The following is a 27,848-nucleotide window of genomic DNA, read 5'->3' as shown; positions in this document are numbered from 1 at the left end:
GTGTTTGTGTTTGTGTGTGTGTGTAAGTGTGAGTGTGTGTGTGTGTGTGTGTGTGTGTGTGTGTGTGTGTGTGTTTCCTGTGCTGGTCCTGAGGCTTGAATTCAAGGATTTAGCGTGGGTTGTGAGAAATTTTTGCTCAAGACTAGGGCTCTATCATTTCAGTCACAACTCCATTCCAGCTTTTTTTCGTTTGGTAGTTAATCAGACGTAAGAGTCTTATGGAATTTCCTGCCTGGTGTGGTTCAAATTGTGTTCCTGAGTTCTCAGCCTACTGAGAATCTAGTATTATAGATTTGACATACCAGTGCCTGGAAGTTTTAAAATCTTAAGAAAAAAAATTTTAATTTAGGCCAATTACCTAGAAACATTGCTATGCCTTATACCTTTATATAATTAGGAATAAAATATCAAAGGGCTAGAAAGCATGGCTCAGTGTTGGAGTACTTGTCTAGCATGTGTCAGAGTGAGAGTCTAGGTTTTATCCCCAGTAAAGAAAAAAGAAAGGCTAGAAGCTAGCCTTGAGCAAAAAATGTTCAAGGATAGTGCCCAGGCCCTAAGTTCAAGCCCCGGGACTGCTAAAGAAAAAAGAAAAAGAAAGAAAGAGAGGGGCAGGAGTGGTGACTCACACGTGTAATCCTAGGTACTCAGGAGGCTGAGATCTGAGGATCTCAGTTCAAAGCCAACCTAGGCAGTAAAAAGTCCATGAGACTCCTAGCTCCAATTAATCATCAAAAAACTGGAAGTGGTGCTGTGGCTCAAGGGGAAGGGTGGTAGCCTTGAGCTAAAGAACTCAGGGACAATGCCCAGGCCTAGAGTTCAAGTCCCACAACCGACAAGAAAGAAGAGTCAAATATTTATTTAATTTCCCAGGTATATTTTAGTTTGAATATACTGGATGAATTCATTGCAGTTCATAATATTTGCATATATGTAGTGTTCATTTGAAAAATTTTAATACTACAATATTCCATGAAGTTTCTTTTACATTATTTGGATCAGCTAACACATAGAAACCCAAAATAATTAAAATTGTGAAATATTTGGGTTAATGACTACAATCACTTAATGAATAACCACTATAAATATTTTCATAAAATATATAAGTGTAAAAATCAATGTTAATAAATTCCTTAATAAAAATATGTTTCGATAAAAAATAAAATAAATGAAAAGAAAAAATATAAGGAAACTTATGTACTGTTTATTTTGTTTTTCTTTTCATTTTTTCATATTTTTATTGTAATTAATAGAATGGTTACATTATATTTGCCAGATAGAAGGTATGTTTCTTAACAATCATTGCTACCCCTTCTCATGTTTTTGTCCCCATTTCCCTCCCCTCATCTTGTTTTCCCCACTTCCCTATCCTATTTCAAATAAACATACATGCAATATATCAGATAACAAGGTAAGATGAGAAATAACATAGTACATTAAGAACAATGGCCACACTTTATATGGTTCTTGTTTCTATATCCTGGAGGCCCTTTCATTTAGCCTCATCCTATATGGCCTTATGTATCTAGGTTTTGTTCTATTGTAAATCTCTGCTAGGAGAGTCCAAGGTTTATATCAATTATGACAAATGAGGGAAACCATTAGGTCTATGTTCCTTTGAGTCTGGTTTACTTCACTTAATGTGATTTTTTTTCTAAGTCTTTCCATTTCCTTACAAATGGGGCAATGTCATTCTTTCTGACAGCACCATAGAATTCCATTGTGTATAAATACCACATTTTGTTGATCCAATCATCAACTGAGGGGCATCTGGGTTGGTTCCATATGTTTGCTATGGTAAATAGTGCTGCACTGAACATTATTGTGCTAGTGGGTTTAGTATGTCCTTGTTTCTGGACAATTGAGTAAATGCCAAGTATTGGAATTGCTGGATCATAGGGGAGCTCTATGTTTATAGCTACATTTAACAACTAATAAGGTTTGTTGTTGATTGCATATCTGGAGAATGAAAAAGGCTGATAAATGTAGCCTGTTGACTTCTATATCAGTGGCTATGAATAACAGAACCAGAATATTGTTCATATTTTTATTTTCTCCTAAAATTATTTACTAATATATTATGCATTCATTTTTGTTATATAATTTTAAGCAATAGATATTGCCATAGTGCTGTGAGTAGGCCTGGTGGCAGAGTGCTTGCCCAGCATGTATGAAAGCCTAGGTTCACTTCCTTTGTACCATATACACAGAAAAAGCCAGAAGTGGTGTGGCCCATGTGGTAGAGCACTAGCCTTGAGAAAGCTCATGGACAGTGCCAAGGTCCTGAGTTAAAGCCCCAGGACTGGCAAAAAAATCAGCTGTCATAAAGTAAAGGACAAATCCCATTTCAATTATATCACCTCAGTCTCAGTAAACTCATGAGGTAGGGAGGAATGTTATTATATTTTCAGGTACTCAAATGTAGTTACTGATTGGTTAATAACTTGAATAATACACACAGTAAATAATGAAATTTAGTAAACAAAAGACTCTGAACTTAAACTAAAGCTGTGAAACTCTGGAGTTAATATAGATACAGATCTTGTGCTTTAAGCTAAGATGAAGTAAAAAGTTCCAGATCTAACCTACCTGAATTAATTAAAAAAAAGAGACAAAAAGGCAGTGATACCTAAGGGATGAAAAACAAATTAGATGATGCCTACACTTGTCTTTGCAGTCAGTAAAAGATTCAGGAAAAGCAGTGAAATAAAGTGAGATATGGTGATAGCAGTCTCCCAAAGTTGAAAAGACAGAACTAGGAAGTTAGAAATGGTACATCTAGAATGGAAGAGCTACACAGAAATGACCTTAGAAACTATCCTCAGCTGTTCAGATGCTTACAAGTTAATACATGCTGATGACAAAAAGACATAAGCCTAGGAAAAATTTGACCAGGAATAAGAACTAAAGCACACAGAAATATCTTCCCACCAACGATGCTGATAAACTTTAGATTTCCCAAGGATATTGCTAAGAGTAGTCAGAAGATGATGAGTAAATAGATGATGAGTCATTTATAGTACTCAGAAGATGATGCGTAAGTAGGCAATGAAGAAAAATAATCCCAGGCTAGATGTCATTGTAGTCTCAGCTGAAACAGCTTAGAAGAAAATACAACAGAATACTATTCTCTACCATGTAAATGAACTGGATCTCAGATAGAGCTTACATCTATCTTATGTAGAAAAACATTCATCATCATTCATAAAAGTAATGACACTGAACATAGTTGGGATTCTAATAAAAAACTATGAGACATTAAAAGAAATATCTATTAACCATTACAAAGAGAACAAAATTCAAAATGGTTCTATAATGCACACCAATAATGGAATTAATAGAAATTCCAATACACACAGTCAATATTTCACTTCATGATTTAAAAAAAAAAACCTAGACCAAGAGTGTGTCCTCGTGGTAGGGTGCTTGCCTAGCATGCACAAAGCCCTAGGTTCAATTCCTCTGTACCACAAACACAGGGGAAAAAAAGGCAGACATGATGCTGTGTCTCAAGTGGTAGAGTGCTACTCTTGAGAAAGCCCAAGACAAGGACTAGTCCTGAGTTCAAGCTCCAGAGCTGGCAAAAACAAAACAGAACAAAACCAAAAAGACACTTAGATGCTTTCTCTGATGATCTAGGATGTCTACAGCTATCATGTCGATGTGCTTTGCTGTTGAGTCCAAGCAAGGTGATTAGGTAATAGAAAGGCTAGAAATCATGCTGGTGGTGACTCACCTGGAATATAATATTCAGTATAGAAAACCCTATGGAATCTGCTAAAATTATTGAAGAATACAACAAAATACAAACATATTGGGAGATACATGACCAATATATAAAATAAATAATATACCTAAACATGCACTGATGCAATTTAAAATTGAAATTCATAGTTGTATTACAATATATTTTTAAAGTTAGAGACAATTGTATGAAAGAAATAAAAGCTATATATTGTGAACTATAAAAAGCATTGCTAAAATGAATCAAATATATAAATAGAAAAAATATTTTATTGTCTAGCATTGAAGGATATCCAAATGAAAAGGCTCCCCAAACTAATGTACAGATTAAGCATTCTTTTTTATTTTAAAATTATATTTTATTATCTTTAAGAAGATGTACAAAGAAGTTACCATTTGACAAATCAGTCTGTGAGTGCAATGCATCTTGATCAATGTCATTTTCTTTCATCCTTCTCCTCATCCCTCCCAACCCAAAAGCTCTCCTAGTTTTGTAGTGCATGCATTGAATAGTCTAGCTTGAGTCTTCCCCTCTTCCTCTCTTCATTCATCCATCTCTTCCCATTGGCTTCCCCCTATACCTTTCAAGTCATTCCTGGTAGTCGTTTTGTTAGACTGTGAGATAGGAAACAAACAAACAACGAAAAACAAATATTCTTTAATAGGTTACTATTTGATTCTCAGTTTTAATTGAAATTACAAGGAAAGCAAACAACCAAAGAAGTCATAAAAAATAAAGTAGGAGGAATTACATTTTCTTATCAAGACCATGTTGCAATGGTACAAGGTCTCACACAGAAATAGGATGACAGGTCTTGAACTATGGCATAGTGTTACTGTGCTTGCCTAGCATGCATGAAGCCCTTGGATTTCATTGCTTGGTGCCAAAAAGAACAAAAAGTAAACTGATAAAAATAAAAGAAAATAAACCACTAATGTTTTTCTTTTAACTTCAAATGGAAGTTGGAAGCATGGCGTAGTTGATAGAGAGCCAATGAGCAAAAGCATCATGTATCCAGTTTGAGTTCCAATCTCAGACTTAGAAAAAGAAAGAAGAAAGGCAAGGAAAGGCAAGGAAGGAAGAAAAGAAGGAAGGGAGAGAGGAAAGGAGGGAGGGAGGAATAGAAGAAGAAAGGAAGAGGAAAGAAAGGAAAGAAGGAATTCATAAACACATAGATATAAATATCTATGTGAAACTGATTTTCAATATGGACTAGTCTTTCCAACCAAATCAAGTGGATAACAAAATTATCAAAATATAATTGAGACTTGCTTTAAACAATAAACCAAAAAACACATAAAAACAGAGTAATAAATTTTTAACCAAACATTGCACTGAATCTTCATGACCTTGTACTTAGACAAAAAAAAATCAGTATGACACCAAAAGCACAAGAGGAAGAAAGACTATAAAATTAAACTCAATAAAATTGAAAAACTTTTCAAATAAACAAACATATATATATAATATACCAGATAACAAGGTAAGATATTGTAACAATATGAGATAACCAAGGTCCAACAAAAGAGATGAGAACATAGAACATTAAAAACAACAATCACAAATTATATGGCTCTTGTTTTCATATCTTGGTGGTCCTTTCATTTAGCCTCATCTTATATGTATCTAGGTTCTGCCCTATTGTAAACCTCTGCTAGGAGAGTCCAAGGTTTGTACTATGACAAATGAGGGAAACCATTGAGCCTATGTTCCTTTGAGTCTGGCTTACTTCATTTAGTATGATTTTTTTCCAAGTCTTTCCATTTCCTTACAAATGGGGCGATGTCAGTTTTTCTGACAACAGCATAGAATTCCATTGTGTATAAACACCACATCTTATTGATCCACTCATCAACTGAGGGGCATCTGGGTTGGTTCCGTATCATCGCTAGGGTAAATAGTGCTGTATTGAACATCTTTGTGCTAGTGGGTTTAGTATGTCCGTGTTTCTGGACAATTGGGTAAATACCAAGTAATGGTATTTCCTTCATACATGTAAGGAAAATGGTCTGCCTCAGTTCAAGCATAAAGCACGTCTCCACTTGAAACACAGATGAAAGCAATAAGTGTTGTGATTCACGTAGAAGACCTCTCACCACATGCAGAAGGCCTTGACTTCAAACCCCAGTAACTAAAACTTAGAAACATGGAGAAGGAATTACATCATGGGTGGTACCTGATGAGTTGACTCTAATGCATCTCTATTTCCCCATTGTCAAAATGCTCCTGTATAGTATCCCAAGGAATAAACAGTAAATTCACATCATCCAAGTTCTGCCCACAAATAGCAAGCAAATATGCGCAGTTATCTGAGCAAAGAACTGAAACACAGATGTCTACTGAAGGTTCTCATGCCAATAAACTCAGCCTAGTGAAAAGCTATGCTCTTCTTTTCCTGGTGTAAGGAGGGTCGAACATTCTAAAATGAAAACATTTCCACATGTAGTTTCCAGATTTTTGATAGTGAAGATTTTTTTTAAAGTTGTAAAAGCTTTCCTTTGTGCCATTCTGCCAGCCATTTTCCAGACTCTGTAATTGATTCCTTGGGGCGTGCTTGAATCTGGAAGCAATGAATGTGGTTGTAGAGCACATTAGGAGAAATTGCTTCTTCTTGCAAAGTTGCCTTCTTCTGCCAGGTTAGCACAGAATTTTCAGTGAAGTGGAGAAGTTTCATGGGTGGGAGAAGGAAGGGCTCCTTCAGCCAATAGGGAAGGAGGTTAGATTGGGATCTGGACTTCTGGTTATTATCATTCCTTTGCATCGTCCCAAATGCCATTCTAATCACCAAATGTATGTCCTTTCACAGCCAGTTGGCCTCTAAAAAGTAGGAGAAATTACAGAATAATTACAGAAACTCACTTCATTTTTTTTCTTTTTTGGCCAGGGAGATTTTGTAGTGTGAACCTTGCAGATTCATTTCCAATCCACTAAAATGAAACCAGTTCAACCCATATCCCTGGCACTGCTCAGGCCCTTTTCCTGAATCTAGAATCCCAGTACCTACATTTTGCTATTTCACACTGCAGGTTACATCACTCTGTCCTATGGGAAGGGAACTAAGCTCAGGCTCACAGTTCCTCCAGGTTCGCTTACTATATTGTGTGCTATATATTAAAGCAGAAACAGAATATACATATATATATATTTATTTTTTTCAGTCATGTGATTTGAACTCAGTGCTGGAGTACTATCCTTGAACTCTTTTACTCAAGCACTGTAGCACTTTGAGCCACATAGCCACTGGCATTCTGTTGGTTAATTGGAAATCTCAAGGTGTTTTAGGCCCCAGCTGGCTTTGAAATGTAATCCTCATGATCTCAGCTTCCTGAGTAGCTAAGATTACAGGTATGAGCCACCAGTGCCTGGAAATAAATACAATTTTAGCTTACATCAGAAAATGGATTGATTAAAATATTAAATAGAGTGATCATTCCCTCCACCATCTCTCAAGGGTAGTGGGAGGGATGTCGAGATATCAGCTGAGAGACGCACAAAGGAACAATTCCCAAACTGACTTTCTGACCTAATGTCACTAGTACCTATCCCTCCTGGTATTAACACTGCTATAGCTCTGATGCCTCTAGAAGCTCCTTCTCTCCTCTCTATCCTTAGAGAAGCAGTATTTATCTACCTTCTTTTATCTGAATCCATGTTACTTTTCGGTGTTTGTATCTACAAAAGAATAAGCCACACTGAGCATGCTGGCTGCTAGGAAGAATTGACTTACTGTCTTCAAACATAAGTAGTTACAGAGTGAGAAGTCCTCAATTATTTAAAGAAAGAAAGGCAACTCAATAGCACAATTATTTGTATGATGTATTTCCCTAATCAGTTTACACTAATATAGTCTGAAGCATCATGTTTAGGCCAGGTGACCATAAAAAAGGAGGCAGGCTCTTTGGCCATTTTCCAGCACAGAAAGAACACGTGAGTTTGTGTGCTCTAGATCAGAGAAGATTTCCTCTTTTATTTTCCTCTTATTCCTCCTACTGCCCTTTTTTACCTTTCACTTGAGGTAGTCTGTTTTCCTCGTTATGCTCCAAAGTCAAGAAGTTCCTTGCTTTCTGGCACAGCTCTGGATTTCAAGTCTGTGATCAATCCCAGATGTCCCTGAAGGTCACCTTGAAGAGAAATTGGGGAAGGAGAGTATGGTTAAAACAGCTCAGGTAACCTACTACCTTCCTTTAACCCTTTACCTGATTTTTTATTCTGGTCTTGATATTTTTCTAAATTGTGTAAAACTTAGCTCTGTCATGAATTTCATTCTTTTAAAGGGCTCTTCTATTTTTCTCTTCTGAATTCTATCTATTGTAAAAAATGAGCAGACTTTCTCTTGTAAAACTACATTTTACAACATTTCTACTGTGGGCACACTTTTCTACATTAAACGTTCTGAGTTATGGATTGCTATTCTCATTTTAGACAGACAAAAACTGAGTCTTAGATAATTTAAGCAATTTCCCAAAAGCTGATAAGAAATGAAGGTAAGATATTAATATTGTTTAACCCCAGAACCCAATATCATAATTCCTGGGGAAGATTGCTCCCACACATTCCATCATACTGCTCTTAATAGACATTGTGTTCCCTCTGATTTTATTGCACATTCTAAATATGTCTATTAACTTGAAATTGTGAGCATTTTTTAAATCTGGGACGAACAGAACTACTATAGTATATAATCAGGGTATGCAACAGTCTTATCTTACTACAGACTCTTTGATTTCTCATGAAATTACATTCGAAAATGTCAGTTTCACTCTTTTTCTCAAATAATCAAACCAATTTTCCCAATCTCTTCTTGTCAATTATACAGGATGTAGAGATAAGGGTATGACTTGCTCTAAGTTACTTCATTGGCAGTCTTCAGGTTATGCTTTTCCCTGAGAAACTCCTATTTTATAGAAAAAGAGTTTGTTTGGTTTTGTGTATGACTGTAGAGGCAGAATGACTCTATATCTTATTTGTGCTGGTGAACAACCTCCCATCTTCCCACCACAAACTATACTTATACCTTATTTATGTACATAAAATAGTGCTATCTAAGAACTAGTCAAATTAAGTCAGAAGTATGGAATCACTGGGAAAACTAATACCAGGAAAACTAATCCCATGAGCATGTTAATCACACCAGCTCTAATCCCTTACCTGGTTCACAAAAGAAGGGCCACCTGGCCAGGATACAACAGCATCCCTCAGTCCATCACTGAACAGATCCACCAGTGCATACACAACAAGATTGACAGGCTACCAACTCCCAATTCTGAACTCAGAGTTTCAGTTTAGTCTGTTGTCCTTGTCTGAGGCTGCTCACTGGAACTGACTCTTTTTGCTAGAATCAAAGCACTCTGACCTCAATCCAGGCCCATACCAGAACAATTCTGTAAAGTGATTACTCAGGTTAATATCTTTTTTTAGCCTAAGTATCTTTTTTGAATGATTTTGTTAAATATATATATTTATCAATATACATACATAATGTAACTTTCATCGGGTTAATATCTTTTTGAGTCCTCTCATCTACATTCCTTGCATCTATAGCAGCAGCTCTTGACTTCAGCAAGGCTCCCTTGAGGCTGACACCTACTGTAACCTTTTCTCAGCCTATGCATGCACATGTGTGCATACGCACATGCATACACACACATAATTATTGTTATCGTGAACAATGAGGACAGATAACCAAGAGAAACTTGAGTTAACAAATCTTGTTAAGGTAAATATCTTCTTAGTTGCTTTTCCAAAATGAGCTCTCAGGTTCAAATTATTTTTTCCCCAATCTGGTATGTAAGTGTTCAGATTTAATCACTTGTCCATGACATTTCTAATGAAGATTTCCATGCACATGTTTTAATGACCAAATAAACTTTGCCCATGTTTCTATTGTTGATGGGTCTTATGTCATTCCCAGCTGAAGTTTAGAGGAGAATGCCACCCCTTCACTACTATGCTGCAGTTTTTCAAGTAGAAAGCTGAATATGGCACAACAGATATCCTTCAAATATGAGTATTTGAAAGAAAGTACTACCCTCCTGTCTTATGGGAGGAAAAGATCATTAAAGGGTCCAAGTTTAGTAGGTTGTAGTAACACTAAACCCAAAGAAACATAGATTCCATGATTTTCCTCATTTGTAACAATTAATAGATGCTTTGGATTCTCCTAACAGAGGATTACAATAGCTCAAAAGCTATGTACATATGTCCATATAGAATAAGGCTAAGCAAAATAAACTCCAGGATAGGGAAACAAAAGGATTATCTTTGTGATTGTGTTCTTAATGTATTATGTAAAGTTATTTCTTTTCCATTTTTTCCATTATGGTTTATCTTATGTTATTACTGCATCTGACTTTGTTACCTGGTATTGAATATATGTTTATTTGTTTTTTTAATAGGGAAGAGAAAAGATGAGTGGGATGGAGTGAGGGGAGGGGAAGTGGGAGAAAACATAAGAAGGGTATCATTTTTCAAGAAGTAATGAATCCAATACCTAACAAATGTAACTGTAACCCCTCTATACATTACCCTGACAATAAAATACAATAAAAAGATATATATACAATTTTTTAAAAACCCAGAGAAATGGAACAACTTACAAGTCTGAAAATATCCCAACTAACACCCTGGTGTATGTTACTTAAAAAATCAATGGAAACAAAAAATTATTTTTAAAATTTACAGGAAAAAATAATTATTGCTATTGGATATAATTAAGAAAGAAGGAATTAGAATTTATACTAGTCAGCTTTTCTTTGCTGTGACAAAAGATCTGAGACAAACAATTAATAAGGAGGATAAGAATCCTTCGGGCTCTTAATTTTGGATGTTTTCGTCCAAGGTATCTAGGCTCATTCTGAAGGCCCTATGGCAGCACACTATAGTGGGTACATGCTATAAAGGAAGCTGATCAGCTCATGGTTGCCAGACCTCAAAAAGAGAGAGGAAGAAGGCAGGGGTCCCAGTTGCCCTTCAAGAATACACCTGTCATGACCTTCCTTCCTTCCTTCCTTCCTCACATGCTCAAAGTTCTACCACTTCTCTCTAGTGCCATGAACTGGAGACCAAGTCTTGGACACATGATGTTGTGGTGCTATCCAAACCACAAGTGAGTACACATGTCAATCATCTTCAAATTCTAAAACGTTCCTGAATGTTCAAAAAATAATCAAGATTTTAAAATTGGAATTTATAGATAATATCAAAGGAGCTCTATCAAAGGAGGATGTATATAAAATATATTTTCTCTAGGTAAAACCTTTGTGTGTAAAAGTATAATAGATTTCATTCCAAGTGGTGAATTATAACTCATCAGTTTAAATGTCCTAACCTAACTCAAAGGATAGAAACCTACATGTGGGTGGGAAGCAGCTTTGAAAAGGAGCAAAGAACTTGCTAAGGATTGAAGCATGGAGATCTCAGTCTCTGCAGCAATGTTCACATGAGAGGGCTCCTTCTTTTCCCTAGGGAGAGGTCATCAGCATGCTTTCTACTATGTGAGTATCTATTATCTATCTGTCTGTCTATCTATCTATCTATCTATCTATCTATCTATCTATCTATCTATCTATCTATCTATCTATCTGCCAGTCCTAGGGCTTGAACTCAGAGCCTGGGCAATGTCCTTGGTCTTTCTCAAGGCTAGAGCTCTACCACTTTAGCCATGGTACCACTTCTGGCTTTTTCTGTGTATGTGGTACCCCTGAATTGAACCAAGGTCTTCATGCATGCTAGGTGAGCACTCTACCACTAGGCCATTCTCCTGGCCCCTGCATGTGTTTCTTGAAGCCTTCACTTGTAAAACTAAATAAATAAATAAATCTACGTTCAACAATCCCTCTTCTCCACAAATGCCTTGTGAGTCTGACTCCAAGACACACATTGTGGGAATGTGTCCCGGGGATCTAGCACATAAGATTGTCTCTTTTTTTTAAAGACCCCATAATAGCTCAGTCTCCCCCCTTGATAGAACTCCTTTGATATTATCTCAAGCCCTATCTCAGTAGAGCTTCTGGATACAGCTTTCAGGATTTCTTTGCCAATACAATCCAATGAAACAAGAGGAAACCTTGTTATACCAAAGTTCTGCACTTGATTTAAGGTAGGAAGCAAGAGCTGGAGCAGTACCTTGTGGGTACAACTCTAAGGCTATTGTCACCAAGGATTACCAGGAAAACTAGTCTGGGGAACCTATCTAGGAGATTAAGTGTATAAAGAACAGAGTTGCCAAATTAAATATATATACATATACGTGATTAATATAACTAAAATATATAATTATAGACTTATTTTAGATAAGCAAGAATATTTTAGTATATGTTTGTAATACAAGGGACATATAATTTTACTATAATTTTATACGAAATACTACAATCTACGACCTAAATAAAATTTAAACTTAACAATCGTTTTACATTTTACCTGGAAACTGTAGCTACTACAGATCAATTACTGCTAAAAACAATTATCATCCTGGATTGAAATTGGATTGGCTTTATTGAAATACATTAAGACATTTGCATTAAGACATATCATTAAACCTAATTGTGTCACCATACAATTAATGTTGATGGTTTAAAGTATTAGAAAGTCTACATTATTTGATGAGAATCATAAATACCCTGTAATGACTCCTGAATCTATCTTCTAGAGGTTCTATGACACTGGCCAACCTTAAAAAGCGTATTAAAGATTTATTCATCTTTCAAATAAAGCTAAGTAAGTTCTATAGTCTCCCTCATGAAGAATTACTGAGGAGATAAGTACATAAAATGCTTGGTATAGTAACTCTCCTGTGCCAGATTCCTTTTTTGCCTTCCTTTCTCAAATACAAGACAGTTTCTCAAAACAGCACCTGCACTGCTTTTCAAACTCCAATTGTAATTTGCAAAGGTGATCTTGCAAAGGTGAAACTAATAGACTGGTTAAATGAATTAGAAACTAAAATGGAACCAAGGAGAGGAAGGTCAAAAATAACTCCAGGTTGTGAGTAATGAAAAGGGACAAAAAAAGATCCTAACAGAAGGAGTCAATATAAAAGAAGTGATGTTGGCAAGAGAAGACAGAGTTTTCAACGTAGTGACTTTGAAATAATAGTGAAGTTGTGTGAATGTCTCCCTCCTCTCTTTCTTGAAACATAGTCCTTATTATCTTCATTCCATCATTCCATTATCATCATTTATCAGGAAAAGAACTAACTTATATGAAGCACTGAAAATATTACCTGGAACAGCTATTACTCTATTGATGTTAGCTATAATTATTTTTTATCATCTTCCAACTGACCAATTTGAAATTACAAAATCATTCTTCACTACTATTTTCTATACTAAATGTATAATTACAAAGAAGAAAGGGAAATCATTTCCTCAATTCTAACATTTCTGGTTAAAATAGAACAATCCAATATGGTCTCCATTACTCTTCTCATTCCTACCAGAATATTCTCACTCCCTAAGCTATTGCTTATTTGGTTATTCGTTTGCTTATAATATATTTAAGTGAAGTAATGCATGTTTTCTAAATATCATTTGAAAAAGAAGAACAAAAAGATGATGAACACTCACAATGGCTTACATAAGAGGCTGAGTTGGGGAGGCTCTGGGTTCAAAGCTAGTCCAGAAATGCCCATCAGAGTTCATCTCCAAAACAACCAGCAAAAAACTGGGCCAGATAAAAGAAATACAGATCAAACCATTATTGAGATTCCACCCTACCCCTGTTAGAATGGCCATTATCAAGAAATCCAATAACATAACAACAGATGCTGGTGGATATGTGCCCAAAAGGGAATACTACTCAACTACTGGTAGGAGTGTAAATTTATCCAACCACAGGTAGCAGGGTATAAAATTAACCCTCAAAAATCAACTACCTTATCTCCAATTAACCACTAGAAAACCAGAAGTGGTGCTGGGGCTCCTGAGGTAGGGCGGTATCCTTGAACTGAAGAGCTCAGGGTCAAAGCCCAGGCCCCAGAGTTCAAGGACCACAATCAATAAAAAAGGAAATAGGACTTACCTAGGGCTCTATGATAGCCACATAAACAAATCACTGTTTCAAGAGCCTCTCTTCATCAATGGCTGTGAACAGTACTGTTCATTGCAGCACTATTTACCCTAGCTATGACACGGAACCAACCCAGAAGCCCCTCAGTTAATGAGTGGATCAACAAGATATGGTATTTATACACAATGGAATTCCATGCTGCCATCAGAAAAAAAAAATGACATTGCCCCATTTGTAAGGAAATGGAAAGACTTAGAAAAGATCATATTAAGTGAAGTAAGCCAGACTCAAAGGAACATAGGCTCAATGGTTTCTCTCATTTGTCATAATCAGTAGATACCTTGGGCTCTCCTAGCAGAGATTTACAATAGAACAAAATCTAGATACATAAGGCATATAGTATGACCCTAAATGAAAGGACCTCAAGGATATAGAAACAAAAGCCATATAATGAGTGATTATTGTCCTTAATGTACTATGATATCTTTCATCTCTTTTGCTGTCCCTTGATTATCTCATATTGTTACAGTATTTCACCTTGTTATCTGATATACTGTGTATACTGTGTATATGCTTATTTGGTTATTTGAAATAGGATAGGGAAGGGGGGAAAACAAGTTGAGGGGCGGGGGTGGGGGAAGGGAAATGGGGCCCAAGCACGAGAAAGGGTATCAATGTTTGTGAAGTAATGCATCTTCTATCTGGTGAATATAATGTAACCCTTGTATTAATTACAATAAAAAATATCAATAAAAAGAAATTTCTACCAAACCCTGAGTTCAAACCCCCAAACCAACAAAAAAGAAAAGCCAATTATTTGAATAGAGTATTCAGAGAAAAGGAAGTTCAGAAGCTATATCTTAAATGATAGAGCCATAAAAGCTAAGGGACAGTGGTCAGTCCCTGAGTTCCAGCCCCAGGACCAGCACATATACATACACATACACATACACACACACTCACACACACACACACTCACACAAAGACTGTAATGCAATACTGCTTCAAATCAACATAGGCAAAATAGGCAAAATGAAAAAATGCCGGTGATATTAAAGTTGGTCGCTATGTAAGAATCACAAACTCACAGGTGTGGCTTTCAAAATTATATATGGTAACAACTACTTAGGAAAAACTGGCAGTATACAGTGAATTTGAAAGTGTTTATTTCTCAAGACCTAGTGATTTCCATTTGTGCTACACCTTCTATAGCAAGGCTTACTATGTTTTATTTTCTACAGAAAACACTGGGGAATCTTATAAGGCAGATTCTGAATCAGGAGGTTTGGAATGAGGTTTCAGGCTCTGCATTTCTTTTTGGTTTTGTACAAGTCAATTTTTTACACATTATTTTATATTCTTTATATAGGTGTACAAAGGATTTCAATTCAACATCTCAATTTATGTGTATAATGCATCTTGAACAATATTATCCATCCATCATCCTACCCCTACCCACCTAATCAACTCCCCCAAGCGTTTTGCTTCCCATTTCCAATTCCATTTTTACCTTTGTTCAATGAAAGTTAATGTTTGCTCACATGGGGGAGGGGGTTGTTGCTGTCTGTTTCTAAGCCTCTGCATGATATTGTGACTGCTTCCTTGTAGATAAACTTTGAGTAACAAGAGCTCTGTAAAAGCTTCAGTGCATGCATCAGGAGACAGATGCAATGATGTTCACAGAAGCATTAATATAGGAACAAGTGACAACAGCCTGACAGGCAGTCCATTAATATGATAACAGGTGATACATTATAACATATTCACAAGTAAAGAGATATGGTACTGGTTCCATCCTCAAGAACAGGCTGTTAAAATGAAAAACAAATTTTTGAAAATGACACCTACAGTATGTTATTCTTCATATAAATCGTATTTCTGATTACAAAGCTAAGTAAATGGACTATATAGAGGAATAAAATGTTAAGGACGAAAACACTGGTCTTTGAAATGGAAAAGAACATGGGCAAATATTAATATAGATTAATACAGTATAGTGTATATTTATTGTTTAAATCATTCTTTTAAATTTCATAGAGTTTTAAAGGCTTAACTTCTACAACCCATGAATGTTTGCAAAGAAAGTCCTCTTAAGAGGGGTGACTCATAGCCTCTTTATGGGAGCATTTTATCAAACAGAGTAAGCTCAAAATTAGCTATGTGCTATATGACATTGTATTCTTTATAAGTTCATTGGAAGTAAAAGTAAAAGAGAAAACATTTCAGCTCAAAGTTTCAGAAATGAATGATAATAAAAGCCTTTAAGATACTTTTATTCTATATCCTTTATTTGGCTGTTTTCAATTCAGAATAATTGCACATACATTTTACTTAAGTAAAAACAGAAACATGCAAAGTAAAATACATTCAAAATCAAATAAGTGCAAAAATATTAAAGAAATTTGGCATAGGTATTAAAACATGGAAGGTGTATTGATTAACAGTTAGGATTTTTTTTTAAAGAAAGAAGTAAAAAGACCAGGCGTGGTGGCTCACACCTGTAATCCTAGCTACTCAGGGGGCCAAGATCTGAGGATCAAGGTTCAAAGCCAGCCCAGGCACAAAAAGATCTGAGACTCTTATCTCAAATTAACCTCTAGAGAACAAGAAGTGGGGCTTGTCTCAAGGGCGCTAGCCTTTAGCTGAAGGCTCTAGAACAGTTCCCAGGCCCAGAGTTCAAGCTCCAAGCCCCACAAAAAAAGAGAGGGGACAAAAACATGAGAAGGGGTATCAAGGTTCAAGAAGTAATGTACCCATCACCTGACTGTAACTCCTCTATACATTATCCTGACAATAAAATGCAAGAAAAAAGAAAGAAAGAAGCAATGTGTAGCATGTAAACTACTACCCAGTAATAATATGACAGAGATGCATACAATTTCTAACCAAAAGACTTATATGCAATTAAGTATATTTCATTTCTACTTCAAAAGTTGTTAACAGACCTGTCATCAGTATTCTGGTTTTTCTATTCCCTCCTTTCTCTCCCCCTCTTCTCCACTTGGATAATTGCTGGGTCCCAAGCTACATCCCATACCATCATACTCCTTTGTACTTTCTGTCCTTAAGTCACCAAAGGTGTGCCTTTTCCATAATTCAGTCTGCTTCAATCATCATGACCCCTCACTGAAAATGTCTTGTAAAATCTCTGCCTTCCAGATGAACTGCAGTGTTACCAACATAAAAAACAGAATCAATGCTGGCCCCCATTTTTCCAGAAAGGACTAAATGCTTCCTAATGTCCAGTTGACATTCAACATAGAGAAACCAGCAATCTGAAGCAATCTAGACTTCAGGATTGATGATGCAAATCAAAAGCAGAATCTGAAGTTGAAAATGACAGAAATGTAAAACAGGCTGATTAACTTAGAAATACAGTCTTCTTTTGCCATATCCCAGGCCCTGTGCCTAGCTTCAAAAGCAAAAGCAGGGCAGAAGGGAGAGGTTCATGCTTTATTTCTCATTTAGAAACAGGTCATTTTCCCAGTGCATGCTATAGGTTAGGTAAGTTCTTTGGAAATTTTGAGTATACTCTGTGCAAGAGAGTGTAAGGGAAAGATTGATTCAGGGTAATATTTTCTCTACAGACCTGGTTAAATAGAATGTGGTGCTAAAGGAAATGATGATTCTGTTTAACTTTGTCTACCATTTCTTCCTTGCTTTCCTTTATAGTCTTTTCCACTGAAGTATCTATTTCACAAAGGTTGCCATTGTTCAATTTAGATGGTCAGGATGGAGTTTAACACTAGTGGGAGTTGAAAATGGCTACATACGCAGTTAAAGCAAGCTTTCAGCTTGAGATTCTGCCTTTATTACCACTGCATCACCAGGGTAATTTGAAGCTGAGATTATCTAAAAGTGGATAATAGCACAGAAAACTGGAGGGAGGAGAAAATAAAAGAGGCCTGTACTCAGCAAATGTATAAAGAAAAAGAAAGAAAGATGTATCACTCCAGACTACATTTTCATCTCTCATCAGTTACAAAAGAACTGCTGCTATCATATGTGATGACCTTAGTTCTGATGTGATTGAATCTACAGAATCTCTTTCATTTTCTTTGATTTTAAGACATTAAAAACACTGTGATGGCAATTGGAAATAAACTTTGCTGAAAGTAATGACCAGTCGGCCTCTCTTCGGATCACTCAGAATTACTAACATCTTTTCAACTGGCCTATTTTGCATCAGCAAAATGATGTCAAATGTATTTTATCAGAAACATGAAACAGAAAAGAGCAAATAAAATCAAGAATAAAAGTAGAAAGCTTTCCTTCATAACTTCCTTATCTTCCTTTCCCCACTTTGAACATAACTATGTAACTTTTTAACACCTGACATCTGAAATGGTGGAAAAGTTGGGTTTTTATAATTTGATTAGAAACATGTTACTCATTAGTCTTTTGTCCACTGACCCATTTCTAAAAACTTTATATTACTAAACAAACAGCACAGAGCCATTTCTATATGACAATAATACAAAATGCCTAGTACCATAGACATCTAGGCATGGAAATTTGGGTATAGGAGTAAAACTACTACCTATGTTTCATGTTCAGTTGACTTCAAACTATTCAAATAGCAAAAGCAACATTGCTAGCAAGTATCATTTCTGGCAATTTGCATTTTAGTAATTTTGAAAAACCTGATTACATTGTATTGCTACGATGTCATTCATTCAAAATTCATTCTGGATGCCTCAATTCATATCAAATCAGTAGATAGTATAGGAGATGATACAATATTACCTGGTAAATAGTAAATTGCTGGTAGTAAATGTTATTATTTTAATATTGTCAGTAATATTTGCCAAACACAGAATGTTAAAAATGATGTTATACAAATCTAGCCAAATCATCTTGATTTGTATGAGAAAAGCAGTAAATTTATCTCTTTCTGGCATCTGAGACTCTGATTTCAGAATTACTGTGAAATCATGATAACAAATCCAGTCACTGCAAGATGATAAATGTTAGGGAATTTAGTAACCCCATATCTTGTCAAGTTTGTTAGGTACCATAGAGATAGTATAAAAATCCTAACAGCAAGCCTGGCATGGTGGCTCATGCCTGTAATCCTAGCTACTCAGGAGGCTGAGATCTGAGGATCAAAGTTCAAAGACAGTCCAGGCACAAAAGGACCTGAGACTCCTATCTCCAATTACCCTCTAGAAAACGGCAAATGTGGCTTGGCTCAAGGGTAGGCAGGTAATATTGAGCTGAAGAGCTCAGGGACAACACACACACACACACACACACACACACACACACAAATTGTAACAATGATCCAATGATTATTCATATGCTATAAAGTGTGGTCAAAATTATAAAATGAGTAAATCATTTTTCTTTTTTGTTTTGTTTTGTTTTGTTTTCATTTATTTTTGTTTGAAGATTTGAGGCTTGATATGATTTCGTTTGGTTGTTTTGGTAGTGCTAGAGATGGAACCAATACCTGGGAAAGTAATATACCCTTGAGCAAAGTCCTTAGTGCTGAGATAAATCTTGATAAAAAGATAATTTGGCAAATATTTTACATTTTGTACACTACTGAAACAAATAATCATCCAGCTTTGAGCCAGGTATGTTCAAACATTTATTTGTAAATATCATTTGGATAACAGCACAAAGGAAGAAAGAAGCTAAATGTCATTATTAAGCAAAAATGAAATAATACTAAGGTCATAACTTTCTATTTAAAATATTGTTACATGATACTGCCTGATAAGGCACAAATTTTGAATTTTCTCAAAAATACATCTATTATAATCTAAGCATTCCTAATCTGAAAACTAAAAATCTTCCAAAATCCAAAAGATTTTGGGTGCTGATACCACATATAAACAAAAATTCAAGCTTGGTGCCATGGCTCATTCCTGTAATCCTGGCTAGTCAGGAAGTTGAATCTGAGGATCAAGGTTCAAAGGCAGCATGGGCACAAAAGGACCTGAGACTCTTACCTCCAATTAACCTCCAGAAAACAGGAAGTGGAGCTTGGGACAAGGGTAGCCTTGAGCTGTAGAGCTCAGGGACAACACCTAGGACCAGGGGTAGGGTGGTAGCCTTGAGCTGAAGAGCTCAGGGCCAGTGCCCATGCTGAGCTCAAGCCCCATGACCCATCCAAAAAAAAATGAATTCATGGACTTTATGTGACAAATCACAATCAAAAACAGGCATACTAAAAAATTCTGTAAGATTGTTCCCAGGCCATGTGTGTATGGCATATATGCATTGTAAGGAATTTTATGTTTAGGCTTGATCCTATCCTCAAGATATCTCATGACAGAGCAAGAAAGAGAGAAAAAGAGGGAGATTTATATGCACACACAAAGACATACAAAGTATGAGAGAAAGGTGAGTAGTCAAACATGTGTAAAAAGAAAATCAAAATAAAATTTCCCTCTTTTCCCAACCTGTTCAATTAGTGATCTCTAACCTATATTGAGGAAGTGACTACATTTGTTTTGCAAACTATAAGCATAAAAGATGATCACTGATAGGAAAATCCCTGAAATAGATATGTACAAGAATAATCATAGTATTAGGTTCAAAGATGATGATACATGTAAGTAACTTCTTTTTCTCAGTCATTTATCTCAGTTTTTTTTTATAAAATGTTTTCTTTGGATTTTCTTAGAAACAAATAAAAATAATTTTCCTAACTTAAAGCAAAATGAAGCAGATTAAGTGATGTACAAACAGAGATATTTCTGATAACATTATACTTAGTTTATTAATGTCACACATATACTAGTATATACTTAGAACTAGAGAAGTTAGGCATTGAAAGTAATAAAATAATACAGATTCAGTCAAATATTTAAGGCAAATGATCAGAAATGAAAAGAATGTTTATTCTAGTTATAAAGACAACAGATGGCTTTATAGGATGGGGTACCATTATCATCATCATCATCATCATCAACATCAATTAACATTCATTGAGTCAGTTCTCTAGAGATCTAAACCTATTTCTCAACAATCGGGCACATCTGGAAGTAAAGTTTACTTTTTAGGGTTCAAGGGGATGACATAGGAAATTCCAACTTCAGAACATTACATGGTATCTAACCTCCTGGAAAACTTAATGTAGTTTCCAGAACCGTCGGCATATTATATGTTGTCAAAAGGAAACGGTTGGATTATAAAACATAATCCCAGAACAAGGGCACTGGGAATCGCGGGATTCCGATGATCTATTGCCATTAGTGGATAGCTGTAGACGTTCCCTGCGTCTGATACGGCTCGGATCCCAGGACACCCCTGTCTTTCACGGAGTGCTCTTGAACAGGGAGCCAAAACAAAATTTTAAACATTGGAGTTGAAATCCAAACTAAATTCTGTGACAGGAAACATAATTCCCTTCTTGGGCATTTCTCCAGGATGCAAGAAATCCACTCAGGACATAGCCAAGGTATGGAATCAGCTCAAGATGCCCTTTAGTGAAGCAATGGATAGAGAAAATGTGGTATAGACACACAATAGAATTAAACGTGCCCATTAGAAAGAATGATACTGAACCATTTGTAAAGAAATGGAAAGACTTGGGGTGGTGGGGGGAACATGTTGTGTGAAGTAAGACAAGCCCGGACAAAGAATCCATATTTTCTCTACTATGTGGAAGGTTATCTAGATTTAGCTTATAAATTTATAAATACATTGGGTGGTATACAATTGTATTAACTGAAATACAGGAGACTAAAGGGAGCTCTCAAATAATGCAAATCCCTAGAAAGCCCAAACCTAAGTTTAGCAAAATAAAACACCAGGAAGCAGACACTGGAAGGAGGTGAAATGGTGTGAAAGAAAAGGGATGGATGAATGAAGACCAGAAAATACAGACCAGAATCTGATGTATATTGTATAAAATTAAGAAAGGTGAGGAAAGGGGATGGGTAGAGGAAGAAGGGATGAGAATGTTAAGGGAGGGTGACATTGATCAAAACATATTATATTCGTAAACTGCTATATTAAATGGCAATACCACTGTACAGCATTTTAAAGAAAATAATAAAACATATAAAGAGGACTTTCAATTTATAAACACCTTTAAAATCATTCCATCAAAAAAGTAGCTTCACTTTCAAATATAATAGCTATCTAAATGACCTTTGTGACCTTTGAAAGGTTGTCCCCTTCCAAATAATATCATGGTTTTTTTACAGCATAACTTTTCAGTTTAAGTTGTCTTAGGATTTAAGTAACATTTCTCCATTTAAGTAGGCAATTTGACTTTCTTTTTAAGAAGTTTTAAGGAATATTTGTTGAAGTCCAGTTTCCAAAAGAAAATAATTTTGAACTTACTGTGGGAACTATGTTTTGGAATGTGTTTGTTAAGAATGTAAGATCTGAAATCAAACTGCTTGGGGGGGGTCAAAGCCCAACTCTGCCAATCTGCAGCCTTGTAACCCTCATTAATTTACTTAAAGTCTTTGAGGCTTGAGTTACATAATACAAAATGAATATAATTATTCACTTAGATAACTGCTTGTAGGTGTGCTGTGAAAATAAAATAAGCTGGTTCATACAAAAGTATCTGAGGGGAAAAAAGAGAGAGAAAGAAACACAGAAGTAAAAATAAATAATGACAAAAGACACTGACCACTCCTTCATAATTTCCCTAAATGTGAACTGCCTGAACAATCCAATCAAAAGACACAGAGCAGCAGACTGGATTAAGAAACATGTCCAATCCATATGTTGCCTCCAAGAGACCCACCTCACTGCCAAAGACAGAAACCAACTTCAAGAGAAAGGATGGAAAAGTATTTCCCACTCCAACGCACTGGGCAAAACAGCAGGAGTAGCAATCTTAGTCTCTAACAAAATTAACTTCTCAGTAAAATAAGTACATAAAGATAAAGATGGCCACTACATATTAGTAAAGGGTACAATCCATACCCACAATATTACAGTTATAAACATTTACTCCCCCAACAAGGGACCACCCAAATTCGTCAGGCAAACTCTCTTAGAATTACTAGAATTACAGAACAAGATAGACTCAAACACAATCATAGTGGGAGACTTCAATATACCACTCTCACCAAATGATAGGTCAACCAACAAAAGTTGAGCAAAGACACCATTGACTTAAATGACACCATAGCCCAGCTGGGCTTAACAGATATACACAGAGTCTTCCAACCAACAGCAAAACTTTATACATTTTTTTCAGCAGCACATAGAACATACTCCAAAATAAATCATATAATAGTTCATACAGAAAATATAATCAGATACAAGAGGACTGATATAATCTCATGCATTCTATCTGATCATAGTGGAGTCAGAATAGTTCTGAACAATGCAGTAAAAGCCAATAAATATTCAAACACTTGGAAGCTGAATAACACACTTCTAATGGACACTAAATGGACACACTAAATGGACAAGGGAAGTAATACACTGTTGGTGGGAGTACAAACTCATTCAACCACTATGGAAAGCAGTATGGCAGTGCCTCAAAAGGCTAAACATAGAACTCTTCTATGACCCAGCAATTCCACTACTTGGCATTTACCCAACCATCCAGAAACTAGAGAATACTAAATCCACTACCACAACAATGTTCATTGCAGCATTATTCACCATAGCAAAGATATGGAACCAACCTAGATGTCCCTCAGTTGATGAGTGGATCAACAAGTTGTGGTATTTGTACACAATGGAATTCTATGCTGCTGTCAGAAAAAACGACATCGACCCATTTGTTAGGAAATGGAAAGACTTAGAAAAAATCATATTAAGTGAAGTAAGCCAGGCTCAAAGGAACTTAGGCTCAATGGCTTCCCTCATTTGTCATAATCAGTAGAAACCTTGGGCTCTCCTAGCAGAGATTTGCAATAGAGCAAAACCTAGATACATAAGGCCATACAGTATGACGCTAAATGAAAGGACCTCTAGGATATAGAAACAAAAGCCATATAATAAGTGATTGTTGTCCTTAATGTACTATGTTATGTCTCATCTCATTTGCTGTCCCTTGGTTATATCATATTGTTACAATATCTCACTTTGTTATCTGATATATTGGATATATTTGTATTTGGTTATTTGAAATTGGATAGGGAAGGGGGAAAACTAAGATGGGGGTGGGGGGAGGGTAACGGGGACCAAGACATGTGAAAGGGTATCAATGTATGTGAATTAATGCACCTTCTATCTGGCAAATATCATGTAACCCTTTTATTAATTACAATAAAAATATTAAAAAAGAGAGACTTATCAAAAGAAGAGATTAAAATGGCAGAAAAGCATATGAGAAAATGTTCATCATCCAAGGTCATAAAGGAAATGGAAATGCAAATAAAAAGAACCCTAATCACCTTACCCCAACAAGAATGGCCAAGATTTTGAACTCAGACAATGACAGATACTGGCGGGGCTGTGGAGAAAAAGGAACCCTACTGCACTGCTGGTGGGATTGTAAACTAGTTCAGCCACTCTGGAAAGCAGTATGGAGGTTTCTTTAAGAACTGAAAATTGACCTTCCCTATGATCCTGCCCTCCCACTCCTGGGCATCTAACCTGAACACCATAACCCAAGATACGATAAGGACACCTGCTCAGCTATGTTTATCTTTGCACTATTCACAATAGCCAGGTGATAGAAACAATCCAGATGCCCTACTGCAGATGAATGCGTTCAGAAAATGTGGTATATATATCCAATGGAATTCTACATAGCCAACAGACAAGATAAAAATGGCATTTGCAGGGAAGTGGATGAATCTAGAGTGAATCATGTTGAGTGAGATAAGTCAAGACCAAAGGAACCAAAGGTGCATGGTATCCTTAATATGTGGCTATTAGATCCAAACAGTACAAGAGCGAGGACTCTAAAGTTGCATATCCAATGCTATGTACATGGTACTAGAAATATAAATACAACTACATAGACATAAAAACTTATGACTCTCTAGACATAATGTTTTATTACATAGATTTATATGTATCTATGACATACAAACCCTCAGCCTAATTTTGATCATGTTCTAACATCTAAGTGCCAGTGATTGTATATAGTGATTCCTTTCTTGAATACTTGTTTGTTAAACACATCATTTGAAATATGATGTAAAAATCAATGTTAATAAATTCTTTAATTAAAAGTAAAAAGTATCTGGAATATAATGATTCCCAGTTAGTGCTTATTGCATTATTCTATAATATGTGTGCCTAACAACATAATACAATTATTTTTTCAATTTTTTGGTCATTCCTGGGCCTTGATCTCAGGGCCTAGGTACTATTCTTTGACTTTCTCAAGGCTAGAGCTCTACCACTTGAGCCACGGCACCATTTCTGGCTTTTTTCTATGTATATGGTACCAAGGACTCGAACCCGGGGTCTTCATGCATGCTAGGCAAGCACTCTACCACTAGGCTAAACTCCTGGCCAATACAGTTATTTTTATTTAACATTCTGAGTGATCTTTTTTGTGATTGATTTACTATCTTAGTATCACTTAAGATGAGTCCTTCAGTATTCTCTCTCTTATATTTAAAATGAAACTAGTTATGCTTTATCAAATTTACATGATATAAGTGCAGAGAGGTGGTACTATTGTGAATGATACATTCCAGGTAGAAATATACTCTGTAGGTTAAGTTCTTCACATCCTTGTTCTTCCAGGTTGTGAGTCCACATGAATAAATCACATGCCCAAAGTCAGAATATACAAGAAATAAAAGAACAACATAAAGGAGAACAAGGTCTAGAAGTTTAGCATCCATTGTATTTTTTAAACATGCTCTTCAAAAGCAAGTGTATATTTATCAACAAGAAATTATGATTCTCTTTTTTTTTTTTTTGCCTGTCCTAGGCTTGAGCTCAGGGCCTGAGAACTGTCCTTGGATTTTCTTAAAGCTAGGCTCTACATGCCTGCATGCAAAGGCAAAGACAAATAGAAAACAAGATGAAGGGAGCGGGTAGGGAAGGGAAATAGGGGACAAAAACATGAGAAGGGGTAGCAATGATTGTTAAGAAATGTACCTTCTATCTGGCGAATATAATGTAACCCCTCTATTAATTACAATAAAAAAATTTTAAAAAGAAATGTAGCTTTGGGGTTTTCTTTTGGTCTTTTTCTTTCACACGATTCGATTTTCCTTCCACCATAACTCTAGAACTACTTGATATGATCTTATTTTGTTCTTGCATTATGTGTTTCCTTTTGTGTTTGCTTTTAGACTGCAATGTATCTGCTAGGAGAATAAGATGTTACCTCACAGCCAGTGTCTTGTGTAGTGTCTAGCGATAGATAGGTGTGTCTTTTGTTTGAGAGATATTATTTTGTATTGTTTTGTGCCATGCTGGTCGTGGGGCTAAAACATAGGGTCTGGTACTTGACCTTCTTTGTTCAAAGTAAGCACTGTACCACTTGAACCATAACTGCACTTCAGGCTTTTTGCTGGCAAATTAAAGATAGGAGTCTTATGGACTTTTCTGCCTTAGCTGGCTTCAAACTGTGATCCTCAGGTCCATAGACTGATTATTTTGAGTGGGTTGCTATAACAACAGTAGATTAACTAACACTTATTTTCTCACAATCCAAGTGGATGCAAGCCCAAGAACAAGATCTGCAGGACTGCTTTCTTCTAAGGCCTCTGGATGACTTCCAGGTGACTGACATCTCTGTGTTATCACATGGCCTTTCCTCCATTTGCTCATGTGTGGTGTGTGTGTGTGTGTGTGTGTGTGTGTGTGTGTGTGTGTGTGTATAGGAGGGTAGAGAGGGAAAGAAATCAGGGACTGGGCGCTGAATCTCATGTTTACCATACTACCACTCTACCATTTCATCCATGCCCCTCAGCCCTTTTTTTTATTTATCAGATAAGGTCTTATTCATTTTGCCTCATCAAGTTTGGACCTCAATCCTCCTACCTTTGCCTCCTGAGTAACTGGAATTATAGGCATGTTATACCGCACCTGTGTCTTAATTATTTCTTCTTCTTCTTCTTCTTCTTCTTCTTCTTCTTCTTCTTCTTCTTCTTCTTCTTCTTCTTCTTCTTCTTCTTCTTCCTCTTCTTCTCCTTCTTCTTCTTCTTCCTCTTCCCCTTCTTCTGCCAGTCTTAGGCTTAAGCTCAGGGCCTGAGCACTGTCCTTGAACTTTCTCAAGGCTAGAGCTCTACCACTTAAGCCTCAGAACAACTTCTGGCTTTTTTTCTATGTATGGGGTACTCAGGAATTGAACCCAGTTCTTTGTGCATTCTAGGCAAGCACTTTACCACTAGGCCAAACTCCCAGCCCAAATTCCCTCTTCTTTTAAGGATATGACTCAAATTAAATCCTGCAAATAATACCTTGTTCAACTATAACTACCTTTTTTATTTTTTTGCCAGTCCTTGGGCTTGATCGCAGGGCCTGAGCACTGTTCTTGGACTTTCTCAAGGCTAGAGCTCTACCAGTTGAGCCACAGCACCATTTCCAGATTTTTTTCTATGTATGTGGTGTGGGGGAATCATCCCCAGGTCTTCATGCATGCTAGGCAAGCACTCTACCACTAGGCCAAACTCCCAGCCCTATAATTACCTTTTTAAAGACCCTACTTCCAAATACAGTCACATCCTAAGGTGCTGTGCAATTATGACTTTAATTTATGAACTATGGAATAACGTAATTCAACCTGTAACAGAGAATGAACACTTCAACTTCAGATTCTGATGTCAAACAGCCAAACCATCATCCCTGACAACTAATTTCAAGAATTTCTATTTGCCAAAAGGTAGTTGAGTGATGTGGGGCAAAATTAGTTGAGAAACAGACCATCTTCTGACTGTATAAAGCCCTATACACAAATGCTAACAGCTTCATTTATAATAAGTCAAAACTGGACACAGTCCAAACGTTCATCTGCAGAGCAGCATGATAGATTGGGATGTAGTTACACAATGAAATACCATTGAGCCACATGAAGGAACTACTGACGGATGAAACATGAGTGAGCCTGGAAGGCAAGATGTTAAGTGATAGAATACAGCATCCCAGATCACTCTGTCATGTGGACTCACACGGATGACAGTCTAGAAAAGGCAACAGTCTGGGATAGAATACAGATCAACCATTACCAGTAGGTGGAGTGGGAATAGATACAGACTTT

The sequence above is a fragment of the Megascapheus bottae genome, chromosome 20 (genome assembly GCF_031878675.1).
Source record: "Megascapheus bottae isolate mThoBot1 chromosome 20, mThoBot2.hap1, whole genome shotgun sequence".
NCBI lineage: Eukaryota > Metazoa > Chordata > Mammalia > Rodentia > Geomyidae > Megascapheus > Megascapheus bottae.
Note: the sequence above shows the minus strand (reverse complement) of the source record.